Source organism: Apis cerana, linkage group LG2 (assembly GCF_029169275.1).
Source record: "Apis cerana isolate GH-2021 linkage group LG2, AcerK_1.0, whole genome shotgun sequence".
In the NCBI taxonomy this organism is placed as follows: domain Eukaryota; kingdom Metazoa; phylum Arthropoda; class Insecta; order Hymenoptera; family Apidae; genus Apis; species Apis cerana.
The window spans coordinates 1,764,599-1,787,275 of NC_083853.1; the positions used below are offsets into that span (position 1 = coordinate 1,764,599).

General features: G+C 18.8%; 1 protein-coding gene across 1 annotated transcript in view; it reads right to left on the reverse strand.

Moving 5' to 3' along the window:
* Positions 1 to 22,677, reverse strand: part of LOC107995733 (uncharacterized) — a 65,481-nt gene that overhangs the window by 19,266 nt on the left and 23,538 nt on the right. The gene's annotated exons all lie outside the window — the stretch shown is intronic.

A 22,677-nucleotide genomic window follows, 5' to 3' on the forward strand; every position in this document is an offset into this window, starting at 1 on the left:
TATATCACAATGCACTATTTATTTATTTTATTATAATAAAATATGTTTTGATGTTTTGATGGATTATTTTTTCAAAATTAAAAGACAATTACAAGATTGTTTAATTATTTTAGGATTTTGAAAAATAAAAATGAGTTTCTTTTTGAGAAAATAATACAAGCAAATATCTTATAGATATAAATGAAGGATATATAAATTTTGAAAAATGTTCGATTGATGAAGAAACTGGACTTGCATTCTTTTAAATTATTGTACCAAAAAGACGATGTTGATGGAATTTATTAACGATTCTAGTTAGATTTTAAATTTTGCTATTTTTTTTATTTAAAATTATTCTAGCATAAAATGAAAAAAATATATTTTTTTATTATTTTAAAATAAAACAAAATGCGTATTATTCTCTGTTATAAATATTTTAAAAAAAACCGTTTACATAATTCTAACTAATTCCATTCCTTCGTATAATGCGGAATTCCTATAAATTCCTATAAATTACATCATATTGTATATAGAATATTAATATATTCGTAGGATATCTTTAGAAAGTTAATTTTAGAAATTCCAAAACAAACAAAAATATTGGTATACAAAAATATTGATTAAGATTTATTTATTAATTTATAAACAATTGAAGTAGAAAATAATAAAAAAAACATAAAAAATAATGAAACGGTGGCATAGGTTAGATAGGTAAAAGTAAATCAAACATGAAATATATTTTTTTCAGATTCTTGGGATTCTAAAATCTCATTATTATTTTCATATTATTTTCATATCATTATTATATCACTATTATGTCATTATTATCAGTAAAATGAAAAAACTAATTGTTCATATAGATTCTATATTGTACTAATACAGATCCCATAGAATTAAATAACAATAGCATATTGATTTTTAATATATTTTAATTCACAAAAATATAAACAAAATGAAAATAGAATGAAAATAGATATAATAAAATTACACATAATAATATCATAATAATATTAAACAATCGATATAAAATATTTAAACGATTTCCATCATTTTCACTATTGTTTCTGATTCTATAATAATATAATTCAATCTACCAAACGATGGATAACTGATTATTAGTGAAATCAATCCTATATTGCATTCTGAAAAATCATTCGCAGCAAATTCGCAGATGATATTCCAATCATCGCAAATCTAAATATTCTCTATAAAAATAGATTACGATCGCTTAGTCTTTTTCAATAACAAAAACTTCCCCGCATAAAAGGATCATACACGCGATTATCGCACAAGATATCAAATCCATTATATCAACATTGTTATAAAAATTTTTTATCACATTCTATGTATTAGCTTAATAATTGAGATATTTTTAATAACTTTAAAATGATTCGCACAATGCGAAAGAACCAGGAAGAATTATATGTTCTAAAAATGCAAAGATTTATAAATAATGTGCGAATTGCGTAAAGGACACAAAAAATAATAAATTCAATAAAAAAACTAATTATTATTTACATTGAAAGTATTTACTTTGAATAAAATAATATTTCATATCACTCTACACTTTGACGGTATTTGCAAACAAAAAAGCATTATATATATAATAATATATATTTACAAATTTGATCTATAAAAAAATCATTGATTAAGTAATCTAATTTATTAAAATTTCCCTACAAATGATACTACTGATATAGTATTCGATTTCATATAGTTCGTGATGTGATTTTAGCTTTTGGCATCAATTATACATATACATTATTAATTGAAATATTCAACGCAAATATTAGGCGGTTTTGATTCTTATTAATATGACGTATAATTACCGAATCAAATAAACGAGAATTATAGTTTTTTAAATTAACTATTTTCTGATTAGTATTTTTTTAATAATCCTCTTTTTCGAATTATAAAAAAAAAGAAAGGAGATATTTGATATTGGTAAAATTTTTATTTTTTTTTAATTCCTCTGACTTCAAACTGACAAATATTTGTTCAATCTTTAATTATTGAATCTTTCAAATTATTAAGACAGCAGAGATTTAAGTCTCATTATATCAATTCTAATCAATTGTATTTACACATTTCAATTACTTTTATCATAAGATGGCATAAATTTGATCAATCTTTTATAATCTCAAATTATATTAATAATACTATTCTATTAAAAAAGTTCATAGAATTATATCACCAAAATTTATTGATTCAATTTCTTTCCAAATCAATTCTTTTTTTAATAAATTCTTTTTTAATAAATAACTCACTTTCGAAAATATATACTTATATATTATTCCATTTCCATTATTCAAAACAATGTTAAAAATCTTCTTGTGAAATTCTCAGGATTATTGTCATTTTGCATTTTATGTTTTCGTTCTTTGATAAATAGTTGCTTGCTTTATACATCTTCATATATTTTTTTTTAGATCATCTTTCATACATCAACTGCTATAATTCCTTTTTTCTCAAGTTTCATAAAAAATTTCACATTAATGTCGTTTTTAAAAAGAACAAAAGATTTTTTTAACAAAAGATATTTTTTAAGAAATATATCGAAAGCCAAAAGAAATAAAAATATTGCCATAAATGTTTATTGTAAAATTGAATTTTATAATTTATAGATTTGACTATAAATTACATTTCTCATCGAAATAGATCGTCACAAAAAATGCTGAAATAACAATAAAAAAATCATTCTATAAATTTTTTCAACAGAACAGTTATCAAAAATTGTAGAAAATTAATCGACTGCATTTCGATTTCGCATTAGCATTCAAATCAATTATATTTATATTTTTCAATTTTAAAACTATTTACGGTTTCCTAATTGTTTATATATATATATATATATATATATATATATATATATATATATATAGCTAAAATAAAAAACATATAATATAAGCATTAATAATGAAAATTGCATTTATAATTATATTTTTTTTATATATTTTTTATTTTATTTTATTTTATATATTTTATATAATATATATAATATATATATTTATATAAGATAATATTTATAGCTTATATTATATTCATAAGATATTTATTTATAGTCATAATAAAATCTAATTTAAAATAATAAATAAATAAGCGATATTGTTATTATTATATATAAACGACAAAATATTATTATTAAAAATGAAAACATCTTTTGGAATAAATTCTAAAAAAAAATTTATATATACATATGTTCAATAAAACTTCATTAACGAGTTATAAATTATTTTAAATTTACATTAGATAGAATATAATTTTGCTGAGAAGATGAAGAAAGCGCTTAATTGAGTGCAAGTATCCTATTATAGTTGTTTGCATAAACAGTCTTAATATTCAAAATAATAATTTTAATATTTTTTCAAATACATAAATGATTATTTCTAAATTTAATATGCAATATACGTAAGAATATTATTCAATATTTATGTATATATTTATTCAATGTATGTATATTATTTAAAAAAAAAAAATTGAATATTCAATTTTGATATTTTCGATTGATTATTGCATATTTTAAGTAATTTTGATTTGTAGAAGTTTCTTCGGGAAAATTTGATTATCGGATTACACAATTAATCAACAGGACAAAATTCATCTTGGATTATCATCCACATTTCCTTTATCTAATTTATGTACAAAATATTAAAAAAAATGATTCAAGATTTTAAGGATTTATAGTAATTATCAAGAAAAATAAAAAATGAGCAAACAATATAAGTTCTGTAATCAATCTTTTCAATTAATCAAAATCAATTTTTATCTTTAACAAATATTCGATATCATGAATGAGTTTTTTTGCAACAAATATAAATAAAAGAATAATTATTTCTATTTATAATAACTACAATTATTTAAAGTTATATTTATATATTTATTTTTATTTACTTTTTATATATTTATAATTATTTATTTTAATTACATTATTTATTACATTATTTATTTTAATTACATTATTTATTACATTATTTATTTTAATTACATTATTTATTACATTATTTATAATTATTTATTTTAATTGCATTATTTATTACATTATTTATAATTATTTATTTTAATTACATTATTTATTACTATAAATATAACAAATATTTAAATGTTAACAATTATTAATTTTTATATAGTTATATTTTATATATATAGTTTATATATATATATAACTAAAAAAATAATTACTTATTGAAATTTTCAGTAATTTTTTAATATTTAGCATAAAAAGGCAGTCATACTAAGCATACTTTTGCTAAATATTCGATTAATATGGGAAAATGAAAATTTTTGTTGAAAAAAAAGAATAATGCTTCTTAAAATCTTAAAATCTTAAATAATAATAAAAGATTCGTCGCAAAAATCAAATAAAATAATATATAATAGGTATTGATACTCTTTTTAAAATATAATAATTTTTTTAAAATTAGATTTAATGAATTTTTTTGAGAAGTTAAACAGTTTATTAAAAGACACATAAAAAAATTTTTGAAAAAATTCCAATTTTAGAATCGTGAATAAAAATAATGAAAACTTAAATAATAATTATTTTGTAGATTTGTATCAATTACATATATGATAAAAATTTTATCGAACTCGCTTAACATTGTTATGAATTACAAACGATAATGAAAATTACAATTTTTCATAATTCTCGATTTAAAATTTAAAGATATTTTGATAATTTCTTTCGATATCTTTTAATTACTTATTTGTGCATTAATTGATTTCAAGAAAATACATAGTATATAATATATATAACTGACAAAATGTAGTTTTTAAATTTTCATTAAAAAATTTTCATTTGAAATAAAAAAATTAAAAAAAAATATGTTTTATTTTTCTTCACAATTTCGATAAATTACTATTTTTTCAAGATTTTTTTTTATACATTATTTAATAAAATAATTTATTTAACTTCTCAAAAAAGCTCAAGTCGTTAAATATAAAAAAGTTATCGTCTTTTAAAAGGTTTCTATTTTTTAAATTTTATGCTAAGTTTTCAAAATGTTATCCTTGATTATATTCTTTATATTTTTTTGTAAAATTTTTCTCATGAATCTTTCATTATTTATATCTTCACATTTTTATTTCAATTATTTTTATTTGCAGTTTTCATCACTAATATCTTGTATATAGAATTCGTTAATATATCAAATTCGTTAGATTTCGTTAGATTTCTATATCTAGCAGATTCATGTTTGCAGATCTAGTCATAATGGCCACTTTATTGATCGCAACGAATCCATCTATTCTTAAATTTTTCATTGAAAATTTTTCTTAAATTACTGCAAAAATGTATTGATATCCCGACAAGTATAAATCATAAATTCTGTATTACATCCAAATTAACTTCTATGAACAGAAATATCAATATCTCTTGGAAAATATTGTATAATCTTCATTATTTAGCCAGAAGTGCTAGTAAAAAAAGCGCTTTATTATTTATTATTTATTCTTTATTCTTTACTATTAATTATTTATTATTTATTATTTATTACATTCAGTCATACATTTATCGAAAATTGTTTTTGAACATTTTTTTAGATTATATACTATAGATTTTCATTTGTCCATGTATTAATGTATTCTCATTAAATATCTCTTAATCCTATTCTCATAAATATAACTTCATCCATAAATAATATTTATCTGGTGAATATTGCATCTTTACTATATTTTCTTTATATATCTGTACAAAATGACAATTTATGTGAATAAAAAAATTAATTCTTAAATTTTTTGCCAATAAAAGAGATGTAATTAATTCTTCTTCAATATTTGCAGAAACATGATTAATCTTCTTATCTCTCTCGTTAGAATTTAGATCATTTTCTATATTCCATTGTTTCTTTTATAGCAAGAATTCTTGATGCTTCTTAAAAGTACCATATACTCATAATTTTTTATCAACAATCAAAATGTTTTTTCGTTTGATGTTCGACGAGATAAAAAATAAGCTACATATCTTCATTGTTCGTAATGATTTTCGTTCGCTTTTTTTTTTAAATTTCAATCATGCGTCATTGTAATAATACATTATATTAAAGTAAAAACATAAAGACTAGAATATCATAATAACAATAAAAAAAATTAATTAGATTAAATAAGAGAAAATTTAATAAAAGAAAATAAATTAATTACAAATAATATCTTTTGTTAATACTTTATATTTTTTTATTGCTTTCCCGATTTATATAGACAATATTTTTACTTATAAAATAATATTTTATTTTGATAAAAATATACGAAAATGTGAAAAATTATAAAAATATTATGAAAAATTATAAAAAATTTATTGAAAAAAATATTTTGATAACAAAGACTGTGTCAATACACCTTGCTTTCTTTTTCGTTTTTTTTTAAATTTATTTTTTTTAAGTTCAGCATTAATATTATTCCTTAATATTTAATTATTAACTAAACTTTAATTAATTATTAATTAATTTAATTATTAATTAAACTAGTAATTAAATGAACTATTAATTAATTAATATTTAATTAATTAATATTTAATTAATTAATTAATAATTAATTAAAGTTTTAAAATATAATAATTCATAATAATATGTGAATGCACAATTCTAAATAATTATTATAATAGTATATATAATAATAATATAAATAATTGTAAACTATTGAAAGTATGTCAAAAAATAAATAAATAATTATAAATAATTCTTATAAATTATAGTTATAATTTTTAATAACATGAATCACATTTTTATAAGAAATATTGTATAAATAAATGTATATATTGTATAAATAAATGAATAAAAAATTATTTTGTATTGAGAAAATTATTATGATAAGAATAATAAAATATATGAATACATGTGTATGAATAGAGAAACAATATAAAAGCGAAAAAAAATGCAATAAAAAATTTTAGAAATAGCAGATTAATTGAAAAAATATTTTTATAATGATAATATAAGTCTTGTATATTCTTTTTCAAATTTTTTATTAAATTTTATTCCATTTAAATCATTTAATTAACATTCCATATTATAATTATATTAATATAATAAGTTTATTTATATTTCGAAATAAAATTATCATTAAAAACAGTTTTTGTGTAAAGAATTATTTTCGAATGATGAATAGATTACTAAATATGCAAATCAATATTTTATATTATACATTAAATTTATTTTTTTAAGATACAAAAAAAATCTTATGAAATGATAGAAATAGAAATAGTGATTTCTAACATATTCATAATATTTTGTCAATTCAATGCTTTTATTTTTTAAAATAATTCGTTTAATTTTTGCTTGCGTTAGAAATAATAATAAGAAAAATTGAATATAAAATAAAAAAAAATTCAATTGTATATTATATCTATTTAATTTTTACAAATAAAAAATAATATATAGAAAAATACATTTACAATCCAAAATCTTATAAAAATCTTTTGCCTCTATTTGTAATTCATTTAGATAAGCCTTAAAAACAAATTACATAAATTTCAATTTGCATAATTAAAAATAATGAAATTCTTCTTTTTAAAATGATGATTATTGAATAATTATATATATATATATATATATATATATATATATATATATATTGCATATTAAATTACTAAAAATACTAAAAAATAATTAATTGTAATACATATAGTATATAAAAAAAACATTATAAAACATCAATTATTTATTAAGTGGTATAATAATACAATATTACCGCGCATTCAATTGAGTGCTTTCACTTCACCAATGTTTATTTTTCAAAGTTAAAATGCTTATAATTTGTTAATGAAATTTTATCAAATATATATGAATTTTTTTTTCATTTAAAATTTTTTTGATATCTAGAATTCATCTTTCAATTTTATATTTTTTATTAACTTTTATGTATACTTATTTATATATAAACATATATGCATATATTTAACTCTCTATTGCATTCCTTTCCTAATTGACTTCAAAGATGTATTTTATACCGCATGGATACAAAATACATGCACCCATCAATATTTTATAGAAAAAATAAGAATATTGTTAGAACCAATGTACGAAATAGCATCGGATAGTGATTATTCAGAACTTAAAGATGAATTTGATAATGGAAAGGAAGAAGTAAATAAAACTAATAAACTCTACTAATTATAATAGCGAAACAATATAAAATGATGATATGATGATATTTCTTTGTAACAATTATTCCGATTTTTCAAAGCAAATAAACTAGAGAGAAAATATTCTGAAAAGCAAGCAAAAAAAAGATGAGATAAATTTTTTAGAAAATACTCTATTATCATTGAAATTTTGAAACTAAATATTCTTTACAAATTCTGTTTTTTTCTCTTTAACAAATTTTTTATTAAGATCTGACGATCATGTATCTACAGTGTGCAAATTTCTCCAAATACGCCACTTCTGAAGAACTTCAAAGATTTAGGTATTATCATTTGGATTTATTCAATTACACACTACACGAAGATATTGGACACAAAAATTACCCAAATGGCAGATACTATAACTTATAATTGTTTTAAGAAGTTGAAAATTATTTTTCAAGTATTTGCGTTTTTCTAACAATATGGAAACTATATGTCTAAACTTCACGAAATATTACCAGTATTGGAATAAATAAAAAGTTCTTACTAGTTGGAAATAAGAAAATTCTAATGGAAAAAAGCTTATCTTGGGATTAGCAGACTATACTTTTCAAAGGAAAGATAAGCCTAAAAACCTATAATCCAAAAAAATCCTACAAATGAAGATATAAAACGTGAGTGTTTTAAGATATATCTAGTTTAATTTTGAAATAGCAATAGTCAAATCAGTTCCGAAGAAGTACCTAAAGAACCAAACTTAAGCACAATCAGCAACATAGTAATGCGAATATGTAAAATTATTCTGAGAAATGTCAACCATAAGTATTTTTCTAATTTGATGGCATATTTAGATAATCTAAAGATTCAAAATGTTGCAATTTGTTATTGTTGCAAGTTAGTTGTAATTGAATAAATGAAAATAATAAGAATAAATCGGCTATGTGACTTTTCTGGACAATCAGAAAAAGATATGAAAAAACAAGGTAAAGAAAATATAATAGAACTACAATGGATAATGTAAAGATTCACGCCTTGTAATAGTAGTATTGCAATAAAATTGTAATACTTGCCTTGATTTACTGTCGGAACTTTTACTATCTATTGTAATGATAAACCGATTCTTTAAATCGAAAAACAAACACAAAGAAATAGAATGTTCAAATATTATAACAGAATATAATCGCCATATGATGGATGTAAATCTACAAAAAATCTACATTTCCTGTTGAAATCTATCAAACTGAAAAATAAAAAATGGTACCATATGATAGATACAATAGTAGATGCCTGGCTAAGAGAATGAAAACTTGAGCAAAAGAATAAAATTTTTGCTTTCTTAGAATTCAAAAGTTTTGATAAAAACTTTATGAAATATAAATAATCAAAATTCTAAATAAAAAGGATCGATCTAAAAACAATGACATAGACAGATAAATTCCAAAAAATGTAAAAAATTGATTAATTTTGGATGTACAAACTGATCACATTGCATATTGGCTTCTGTGGATTGAGAATAGGCAAAAATAAGATAATTTATTGTATAATATGCTAAAAAATTTATAAATATGCTATGCAATCTATATATAGATAATTTATCAAGTATAAATGTTTTTAAGATTTTGGAATAAGAAAAATTTTGGAAAATTTAGATTTAAGAAAAAATCGAAAGATAGTATGTCAAATGCTATGTTTTTGCATAAAAGAAAACAGCATTTTAAATCAGAAAAAAAACTATAAAGATAATGTAGATAATAATAATAAGTTTGTTAATGTTTTAAAACTTTTAAATATAGTCAAAAATATATTCATAAAATGAGTAATTATATTAAGGAAATAATACATATTCGTATAAAAATAATAGAAACTAGAAAATGAATTTTCTTGCTGTAGTATATAATGTAAAGGAATTTGCAATTAATATTGGGAAAAAAAATTAGATTCGCACTTGGTGTTTAGATAGTGGCTGCATTTCACTTATGTCTTCTGATGAAAAGAGATTTTCTGATTTAAATGCAAATTAAAATAATATATTAATATATTAAATCTTGCTACTAGTGCTTGCACTAATGTTAAAGGTATAGGAGATATTAAAACTATATTTAAGAATGGTGAAATTCATCAAGCTGCTAATTTGCATAATTTTTTTCACTTTATTTGTTTAAATTTAAGAACTGATAGCCAAAATTACAGATCAAAATGCAGAATTTGATAATTATCTAAAATGTATTAAAATTAAGAGAAGATTAAATATACCACATTCATCCCAACAAAATAATATACATAATTACACAGAAAAGAAAAACAAAAACATTAATTAAAATTGTTTGTTGTTGGAATCAGATTTACTATCTTTCTTTTAGACAGAAGCGGTCAATACTTATATTAGAAATCGATAATCGATAATTGCAAATATCATCGAATTTGTTTCTTTGTGCCATTTTTCTTTCTTATTACTAACCGTAACTTCTTTAAAATTTTCAAAAATACCAATCCTATCAAAATATACTTCATATCATTCAGACTTTGAATTTCTTACGTATTTCTTACATATTTTTCAAATCTCGCATATTGTAATTTAACTTTTTATTTAAATCAACATTGTTTTGTTCAATTTTTTTTTATTTAAATTTTTTTTATTTATTTTTCAATCTCATCATCATTTAAAAATTTATTACGGCTTTTAAAATTTTCTATTATTTTTTTAATTAATCTGTTTATATCTAAATTAGAAAGATTAAAATTTTTATGTTTTTTCTTTGAATTTGATATATTTTTATATTTTTTTTATTGAATATATTTTTATTGAATGATATATTTTGCCTTAATCTTAAACTATTTACAGCATATTAATTCGTCGAATTTTCTTTATAAATGATATCATTTTATTATTTTTTAGCATAATTTATTACACACTTCTTATGACATAATAACAAGCTTTCAAATATTTTTTTCTTTTCTAATATAATGGTGATTTTCAAACAAAAATATGATCAAAGGAGAACTTAAAAATAATTTCAAATTATTTTTTGTAAAACAAAATTTAATAAGTTAATATAATTTAAAATGGAATTTTTTTCTGATTAAGTAATAAAAAATGAATTATACATATTACTATTTTATTAATTTTTTTAATTAAATAAAATGAATCATCAAAAATGAAGAAATATAATATATAATACAAAAAGTAAAAAAATTTATTTTTTCTTTGAAATCTTTCATGAACAAAGTAGAAAAATGAAAAGAAATGTAAATTCAGTTAATATTTTCTTTAATGATGACGATTTGAATTTAATGAAAAATCCATTCAAATTGTTGATTGAAAAAATTTCTGATGATAAAATTTTTACAATTAAAAATTGATTCAGAAACTAGAGATTTATTTGAAAAGATCATCTAACTATACATAATTAGTTAATTTATGAAAAAATACAAATTCAATATTTTATTGCAAATCTCTTTTATTTAATAACTTTATGTAACAGTTTAAATATATTTAAAATAATTTTTTTAATAAAAAATTAATAATAATAAATTAATAATTAATAAAAAAAATATATTTTTAATATTTGGAACTTTTTTTTTTTAATCTCGTTTGCTATTCAATTTTTGTATTTATTAATGTTATTTTGATTCTTTGATTTAATTCATTACATAAATTTTTGATAGGATTTAAATTCGAAAATAATGAAAATAGATATAAAATTTTAGAACAATTATACAATAAATATTCTTATATTCTAACTTTATATTTCGAATTGTTGTTTTGATATAATTTAAAAGCATTTTATATTATTTGTATTTATTAATATAATAAATTGTTTTCTAAGAGATTGTTTTCAAATATCTATTTTAAAAATATATCAACAAATCAGTTCATTTGATATTCGAAATGTATAATGACAAAATTTTATCCATGTTTTAAAATTTTTAATTTTTGCATTTCAGAACTTCATTTATTCTTCACCATATTATTTTTCTTGTTCAAACAAAAAATATAATATTTATGTTTATCAATGAAAATAATAATTTTTCCACTAATCTTGAAATTTTTCAAAAATCTTTAAGCAAAACCTTTTTTTCTATTTATTTTATTCGTTATATTAAAATGTTATTATTTTATTATACATTATTTCAACCAATATTGATTTTTTTCTCATTTTAATAAATCTCTGAAGCCAATTGAAGCAATACAAATTTGAGTGCAAAGCATTCATTAAAGCATATTTAAATTATTTTAATATCAGCAGCACATTTTTCAATTAAAGTATAAGATAACAAAAAAAGTCACATATCAATTTCTTATATATAGATCATTATACAGGGGAAATTTCCTCTTAATAAATAAAATGATCTCAAAATAAATCATAAATTTCGAATATATTATAAACTCTATAAAATTTAAAAAAAAATTTGTTTACATTATTTATTTATTTTTTTAAATTATTCTATAATAAAAAAAACGAAATTTCTTTCAAAAATAAAGTTCAATATAAAAATAGAAGCTTCGTGAAGACTATTAAAGAGAGTTCAAAATATTATATTGTTGGAGATGGATTTGAATTTACTTTCAATGCGTGTATGAGTGTGAGAGAGATAGAATGAGTGAAAAGCGTATGCATATGTCGATAACGTCATTCTAATAGGTTATGGCCCAGATTGCAAAAACAATTAACGAAAAATATATATTTTTGAAATTAAATTAACACGTGATATCGTTGTACGATGTAAGTACGATGAAACAAACATACATAACGAAATAATATAAAGAGAATTGAGTCGTTAAATAAAAACAATTACGAAATCTGAAAAATGCAAATTGAGGCTCTGCTTATAAAAAATGATTTGTGCAATATGCAAATGGTGATACAAAGAAGTTGGAAAAATAAAAATAGAACAGAACAGAAAAAAATAGAAGAACGAGTAAAAAAAATAAAAAAGCCAAGACCAATTGAAAGGATGCGAGACTTGAAGATCAATATGGCTAAAATTAGAAAATATATATACATTCAAGAATGTCACCAAAAACTGACACTCCTTAAACAATTCATGTTGTCAGAAATTATCTGAAAGAGAGAATATCAAAGATCATATAAATAAATTTTTTGATATTGTAAACAAATTGAAAAATATGAATGTTAATATAAACGAGAACTTGTTGTCTATAATTGTTGCTATATAGCTTGTCAGCTTTTTTCAAGAATTTTAGATGTGCCATTGAATCGAGAAATGAATTACTGAGATATTAAAAGTTAAAATTTTAAAGGAATACCAAGCTAGATTGCAAAAAACCGAAAAATAATCTAATGCTTATCTATGACTATCTCGCCGCATATGAATAATAATAAAAAATTGAATTTAAAATAATATAAATGTCAAAAAAGAAGCCATATAGTAATAAAGTATCAGAACGAAGTATCTAGTCATGAAAAATGAGCGTCAAAATGCAAATATATTACACGATTATATATTACACAATTATATTACACGAGAAGGATGCAAACTATGCTTTCATTGACAATGTTAATAATAACAATACTAATGATAATAATCCAACAATGGATAGTTGAAATAAATCTTGGATATATGGGGAATAGATCATAATGAATGTATGGCACATTTGTACAATAACAAAAATGATTTTATAAATATATGCGAGATATATGAAAATTTAAATTTAGCAAGTAATGTATCGATAATATGAAAGATACGATATTAGAAATAAATACGGAAAGCGACGAACACAAAAATATATGATTTGAAAACGCATTGTATGTATCTGATTTGAAATTGAATCTCGCTTCAGTAATTCGAATAGTTGATAAAGAAATACAATAATTTTTAATAAATTTAAAGCTCTAGTGAAAAATAAAATTATAAAAAGATTCAATTTAATAGATATAAAAGTATCGAAAACATCTGCTAAACCAAGTATATTATATAATTTAAAGAAAAGTAAATTAAAGTTGAATCCACATACATAGAGAATTGATTGGTTCACTATACTTAACCGTGACAACGAGGTCTAATATAATATACTATAATATTCTTGTCTCAATTCAATTTTCCAAAGAACATGCTGACAAAAGATATAGTGAGATATTTAAACAATACAATAAATCTTGGACTTGTGTATAAGAAAAGCAAATTTAATATTATAAATTGACACCAACTATTTAGGGATCTAATGTCCTTGATTAAAAATCATTCACCGGATATATCTTTAATCCAAGCGGTTCAGCAATCATTTAGAAAAGACAAAAATAAAGAACTGTTGCGTTATCGTCTGCAGAAACGAAATATATGGCGTTATATGGAGTTAATGAAAGAAATTATATTTTTGAAAAATTTATCGACAGAAATGGCTTAAATTATATAACGATAACCAAAGAGCAAAACTTCTCGCAAATAATAATGTATTCCTCAATCTAAACATATTGATATCATTATTGCGATATCATTTTATTAGAGAAGCTAAAGAATAAATAACAATAAAGTTTTTGATTTGGAATATTTACCATCAGATGAAATGATCATAGATGTAATGATGTAATTATTTAACAAAGCCAAACATTATTTATATATTAATTACATTCAATAGCATGAATATAAATATAAATATAAATATGAATGAATGTAGAACTTTTTATCATGTTAAGAAATAGACAAGTATGCATTAAAGGGAAGTGTTCGAAATAGATTTGAATTTACCGCTTTAATGCATAGTATATCTGAGTGTGAAAGTAAGAAAGATAGAATAAATAAGACGCGCATGCTTGTTCGTCAAATCTTCGTCAAATGAATAATCGAATCGAATGCAAATAGCAGTGTATGTTGCATGAAAGAATAAAGATCTCAAAGAATCTCAATCTACCTTCTTGCGATAAAAAGCTGTATCGGTAAAATACATATCGATTCTTTACGACGAAGTCATAACAGTTAAAAATGAGCAATTTTTCAGTTAATATTTGAAATTTGAAATCAAAATATTTCTTTGATTTCATGAAGTATAGATTAATAAAAATGCAACCGATTGCAATATCGTAATAGCCACAAAAACAAAATTAACAATTGAAAAATTAAAAGAAATTATATTTTTTCCATTCAAATTTAAAATAAAATAATATTGTAATAATATGTTAATAACATGTTAATAATATCTATTGCAAAATATGCTTTCTTGTTTGTAAAATTTCACATTTTATTATATTTTATTTCATTAATAATAAAAAATACAAAATTTGATTGTAAAATTAAAAAAATGTATCATACTTGTATATACAAATATATATTATATAATATTTTTGAAAAATTATATTATACAAATATAAATATACATACTTATATATACAAATATATTTTATATTATTATACAAATATAAATTTTCTGATTCGATTATTGTCTGATCTTATTTGAGAATCGAATATTCGACTAAAAAGCATAAATCATATCAAAGATCAAAAATTTGTAAATAATTTCTCATCGAATAAACTTCTAATTCTCAAATCTTTTTACTTTTAGGAATTCATCTTAATAATCATTAGAAATATTATAAATCAATAATTTGAATAAATTTCTTATTAAATTTAAATTATCACTGTTGAATTCAATAAAATATGATTGAATTCCTTAGTTGTTAAATGTCATAAAATTTAATTTTTTAAAATTTGCGGATATACTTATTGTTTACTAACGAAAACAAAAATTTATATTATAAATTGATAAAGAAAGTAACTGCATCTATTATATATAATTAATATATACTTAAAATTATAATAATTCTAAAGATAAGATAATTAATTTGCTTTAATATCATAAAATCATATACATATACGTTTCTAATATTCATGATAGGAAAATCTCTTTAAAGTTTGAGATTTATATCGCTATACCAGCGATCTTCCTACTACTTGTAGAATTCAAAAAAAAAATGAATGAATATCGATTTATTTAAAATATAATATTTTATTTTATTTCCGAATGTAAAAATGTGTCAAAAAAATAAAGAAAAAATAATATATGTATATCTATTTTTTTTTTCTAAAAAATTCTAAAAATTTTATATTAAAATATTGCTACAATAAAGCAGAGAACATGATGATTGTAAAAATTTTACGAAATGCAATGGAAAAATTCATAATGGAGAAAGTTTATAATGAATAAATTATAAAAGTAACAAAAAAAAAAAAATACAGAAGAAATTCATTATTTTATAAAAGAAAATTTTACGTTATACAAATTTGATGCTGCAAATTTGAAAACATTATGAAATAGCTTAGAAGCGAAGAAAATGATCAGTTTTTAGATTTTACACAATAAAAAAATTATATATAAAGTTAGATAGCAATATTATTTTCGAATTAAAAATAAACAAGAAAAAGATTACAAGAAGAATCGTGGCAAATAATATTAGCAATAAATATCAATAATAATAATAATAAATAATAATAAATCAATTCCTAATGATTCTACTAACTTACTAACTTTTAAAATTAGTAATTATATATAACTTACAATATAACTTAAAGAATAACTACAATCGAATATTATTGATTTAAAATGTCTTATTTAATTATTTAAAAAATCTTGCAAACAAAAAGATTATGTTTTTATATCATTTTTATAGCAATTTTATATCATTGAGTTATAATATTACATATTATTATTAATATTGTTATATTACTAAATATTATTAAATATTATAAATGTATACTAAAAAATATTATAAAATATTATTAAGAAATAATTAAATATATCATTATTTTTGAATTATTAATATTAAATATTATTAATATTTTTATAAATTTCTTTTTTTATAAAAAAAAACAAATATCATTTATACATTTAAATTAAACCATATATATATATATTGAATTCCAATTTTTAAAATTTTTTAAATTCTTATTATTGGAATCGATATAAATTGTAGAAAAAGATATTATTATATGAATCATTTAAAAATATGAATTATTAAATTTAAATTTTTTGATATAAATAGAATTCTACATTATATATATTTATTCATCAATATATTCATATTTATGGTATATTTTTTTTTTATTTTGATATATTTTGACATTACAAACTTATATTTTCGTACCATTTAAATAATTTTTTTAGATAATATTTGCTTTTTGCATGCAAAAATTATTTTAATTTGCATATGATATAAATTATTTTTTTTCTCACAATGATCGAATTAATCAATTTAGCTAACCAAAAATAAATTTTACTAAAATAAAAAATTTTTATTATTTAAGATAATTAAATATAGAAATATCCTAAAATTATCAATATGAAGATATTTTTAATTTTTTTAAATGGATAAGTTAAATTAGATTACTGTGATCTAACTTAACCGTAGCTAACATATTTTTTTAATATAAATATTTATATAAATATTTTCTTTAAGTTAATTAATAGTTTAGATTTTTTGTAATTACATTTTCAGAAAATAAATTTTTATTAAGATTAGGAACATACAAAATATTTGTAATTAAAATATATATTAATTTCATTTACAATATTCATTATTTAATAATTTCTTTAATTTTATATTTTCTTTTATAGAAAATTGTGTTCTTAAAATAATTCTAATATTATTATTATATAGTAATAATTCTAGTAATAGTAATAATTCTAATATTATTACTTTTTAAAATTACGATTTATCAATTTTGATTATTGTATAAAATATCTAGATAAATAAAAGATCATTGATATAAGAAATAAAATATTGATCACTGATTTCTGATGCGATTCATTATATGAGAGAATTTATGTTTTTGTAATGAATGGATATTGATTTAAATAATTACTAATTTAATCGCATAATGATATTTATTTACATATGATATTTATGATGAAATAGTAGATTGTTCAAAATATAATGCTAATTATATTTGCTAATTTATTGTTTGCATTTATATGTTTATTAAAGACATGTAAATCAATACATAAAAAAAATAAATCTACACATAAAAAATGATTAAAAATACGCATGATTACGAATCAAAAATTATAATAACAAATAGAAAAAAAAACTGCAAACACATAGAGATGTAAAGATAAAATTTATTATTAAATAGTAAAAAACAGAAATAACATATATTTCAAATATATATTTCAAATTTGATGAATTTATTTTTAATTAGAAAAATAGTTAAAAAAGATAATAATATTTAAAATAGAATTTGTTGTATCGATAATCCACATAGAGCAACTGTAATAACATATACAAATTAAATATTGTAAAAAAAAAAGCAACTTAAGCTCTATTAATAAAACATATATATTTGATACAGATTTAGAATATTTAAACAAAAAAATTATGATAAAATTAAAAATTTAATAATTATATTAAAAAAATTGTAAAGTCAACAAGTTTAAAATAATGCATTTCATATGCGTCAAAGAAAGATAGACAAAATAAACAACCATTTAAAAACAAAAATGAATGTGAAAAATACTTATTAAAATTATAATAAAGAATATAAATAAACCAACAATAAAAATTATTATTTTAAATTATTATAACTTCCTAAAAAAAAATCATACAACAATCTGAAATCATACAAAAAAGCTGAAATCATTTTAAAATATAAAACTTTTACTTTCACAGTTCTGAGTTCATTTTTTTTTTTTTGAAAAAGAAAGATTTTTTTATATTATATAAATTTTTATATAAAAAATAAAAATACTTTCTTTCTCAAAAATTTTTTTAATCTTAATTTTTCTTATCGAAGATTGAATATTAATTTAAAATTAAATATTTTTATTATTATACACATTTTGAAATCTATAAATCCATGTCATTGAAATGAAACAGTCAAAGTATTTTATCACTTTTATAGATGATCAATAAAAAAATATTTATATGTTATAAATTATAAAAATGAAATTGCTGAAGTATTAAAAAAAGTATTAAAAATTTAAAGCATTAATAAAAAATAAATATAAAAAAAATGTTATAAATAGACTATGAGAATATAGACTAAGAGAATATATTAACCATAAATTTTAAAAAATTTTACTAAGATAATAATATCAAACAATTATAAAGAAAATGAAGTCAATATTTGATTAATTAACTTATCTAAAATGTAGAAATACTTATTTCATAAATAAAACAAGAACAATATTGAATAAAACAAGAAGAATCGTGAAAGTAAGAAATAAACTTAAATTTACTGATGTTTACTGATGTTACAGTAAAACACTTGTGTATTTAGATAATTTAATTTAAGAAAAAGAGAAAAATGGGATCTAAAATTACAAGAAATGATTTTCATACAATACAAAAATATAAAAAAATTACAGATTAATAAATTTAAAAATAAGAAAAATAATGTTCAACATGATATTTTTTCAGAGTTTAAAAAAAATGAGAAGCTAAAAACAAAGATGATTATTATTTCCAGAAAAATCAGAAATCAAATGAATTGAAATTATTATAGAAAATCTGTTATATGAAACAAATATCGAGATTAAATAAAAGCATTTGTACTAAATTACATTAATAGTTTGAAACAAAATCTAAAAAAATATACTTACAATAAAGCATATATATATATTGGACAAATATATAATGATAAAATATATAAAATATAATAATGATAAAATAATGATATATTTGGACAAATGATACAAATATAAAGAATTTAATTATAATCCATTTATTCATGATGTGATAATAAAAAACAGAATGAAGAGTGAAATTTTGCAACATTGAATAAAAGGAAAATACGAAAAAGTAGAAAAGATTTTTAAAAAAATTAACAAAATAAAAAATAAAATTAACAAAATAAAAACGTTTTAAAATTAAATTGAGAAAATAAAAAAAGAAAATGGCAATGAAGAACCAAAAAAAAAAAATAGAAAATATGAAAGATAAAATAAAAAATAGCAAAGAATCGAAAAAAAGAAGAAAGAAAAGAATGAAAAAAATATTTATATGTGAAATAATGAAATAAAAATAGAAAGATGAATTGAAAAAAAAGAAAAAGAGAATAAAATAGAAAAATATAATTAATGAAGAAAGTAAATAAATTATTAAGGAAATTGCAAATGGAAGGAGATAATATGAGGAAATAAAAAGAAATAAAAAGAAGGAAAATATTATTAGTAAAAAATAAAAGAGATTAAAAAAAGATTAATGTTATAAAAAGTTGAAAGAGAAAAATATAACAGAATAGAAGTAAGAAAAAAAAACAAAGAACAAAATATAATTAGAAAAGAAATGATATGAAAAAAAAACGATGCATAAAAGGAAAAGAAAAAAAAATGTTGTTTTTAGGTCTAAGAATAAAGATTTCTGATATTAGTGATAGACTATGTAATTATAGATAAAAAAAAGGAAAAGAAAAATTGAAAAAGATAGAAATAGGAAAAATATCGAATTTAAATCATTTTTTATTAAAAGAAAAGAGAAATAAAGGAAAAATAAAATAAAAAGAATAATTGAGAATTGGTGTTTAAAAAAAAATAAAATCAAGAAAAAATAGAAGAAACAAAAAAAAATTGATATTAAATAAAATTATTGTGAGAATAAAAGAAAATATAAGGCAATAAAATAAAAGAAAAAAAAAAAGAAAATGGATAATGAATAATGTAAAGAGAAAGAGAGAAAAAGTATTTAAAAAATGAAAAAAAGAAGAAAAAATAGAAAAAAGTATGTAGAGTTGAGAAAAAAATATAAGCATTTATACAATAAAAAAAAATAAATAAAATTTCATAAAAAAAAAATAGAAAAAATGAAAAATGAAAGTAAAATATGAAAGTTGATAAATAAATATGAAAAAAGAATGATAAAAATGAATATTATAAGAAAAATTATTTCACAAGTAAAAAACATAACATAACATAAGAGGAATATAAATATAAATATAAATATATATATATTTATATTTATATATAAAAATTCTGGAAAAACTGTCAAAGAAAATAGAACAGAAAAAAATATTAAATAATGGACACATTAAATATTAATATTAAATAGTTTTAATTAAAAAGTTTTAAATAAGAAAGAAAAAAACAAAAATAAGTTTTATGGATTTAAAGGCAATTTTCGATATCGTAGACAGAAATAAAATATAAGAAAGAATAGGTAATAAAAATATAAGTGAGGAATTGATAGAAAGAATTAAGAAAATATGAAGAAATGAAATTGGGTAAAAACAAAGAATTTTGAACAAGAAAAATAATGAGGATCTAATGAGGATTTATATCTGTTCAATGATTAGTTGATATATATATATATATATATTAGATACTCTCTTTTTCCTATTCCATTTATTTTTTTAGATATTAAAATAAATATATATATATATATATATATATATATATATATATATATATATATATATATACACATATAATGATATAATGTTAATAAAAAAAAAGGAGAAAGATTTGAAAAAAATAAAAAGATTGAAAAAATAAGTTAAAAAAAATGAATATGAAAAAAATCAATAAATTTTAAAAGAAAAAAGAAAAGAAATAAAGCATCATGGAAATTCAAAAAACAACAGATTAAAGAAATAAAAAAAAATTTAGATTACATCATGGTTAAAACAGCAGAATATATAAAAAGAATAAAAATATATATAGAGTAAAAAATAAAATGAAAAAACAATGACAGTAATAAGAAAAATTTGAAATATAAGAAAGAAGATATTCAACTACAAAAAAAAATATTGATAAATTATCTGAGAAAATTAAAAAATTAATATAGCCTATGTTGACTTTTATAGAAACTTAAGAATCAAAAAGAGATAAAAGATAAATATAAAAAATATATATGAGATGAATTTAGAAAATAGGATATAAATAATAATATATATACATATATATTTTTATTCTTTTTTTTAATTCCTTATATATTATATATATATATTATATTATATATATATAACCTTATATATATTATATAAGAATAAAAAAAAACAAGAGAATAAATTTTAAAAAAAAGAACTTAAAAATTAAAAGAAATTAAACAGAAAAAAAAGAATTACTAGCAAGAATATATATAAAAGAAATGAAAATGAAAAAAGAAATAAGAGGGAGAAGTGAAAAGTTGGAGAAGAAAAAGGATATTAAAAGATTACAAAATATGTTTGAATGAATTCGGAAAGAAAAAAATAATAAGAAGAATAAGAAGGAACAGAAGATAAGAGAAAATAAAAGAAAAAGAAAGATATAAGAAAATATAATATAAGAAAAAATAGAGATATAAAGATATCTAGATATAAATGATATAAAATAATATGAATAATAAGAATAAATGAAATACCAAAATATTTAGAGAAAATGAAAAAAAAATGTATAAGTTATATAAAAATGAGATAAATAATGTGAAAAATAATGGCAAGAATATAAAAAGAAATAATTAGAAAAATTAAAAATAATAAAAACAAGAAAAAAGCACAATTAAAAGAAACAATGAAAATTCATTCAAAGGAAAAAATGAGAAGAATAAAGAGAAAAAAAAAAGAAAATTTCTTTCTTTGAGAATGAATGAGAAATGGGAGGATAAAAAAAAGTAATCTCAAAGAAATTACTACTAAGGAGAAATTAAAAACCTATAGAAAATTATTAAGATTAAGAAAAAAAATAAGATATGAATAAAATTAAAAGTAGAACAATA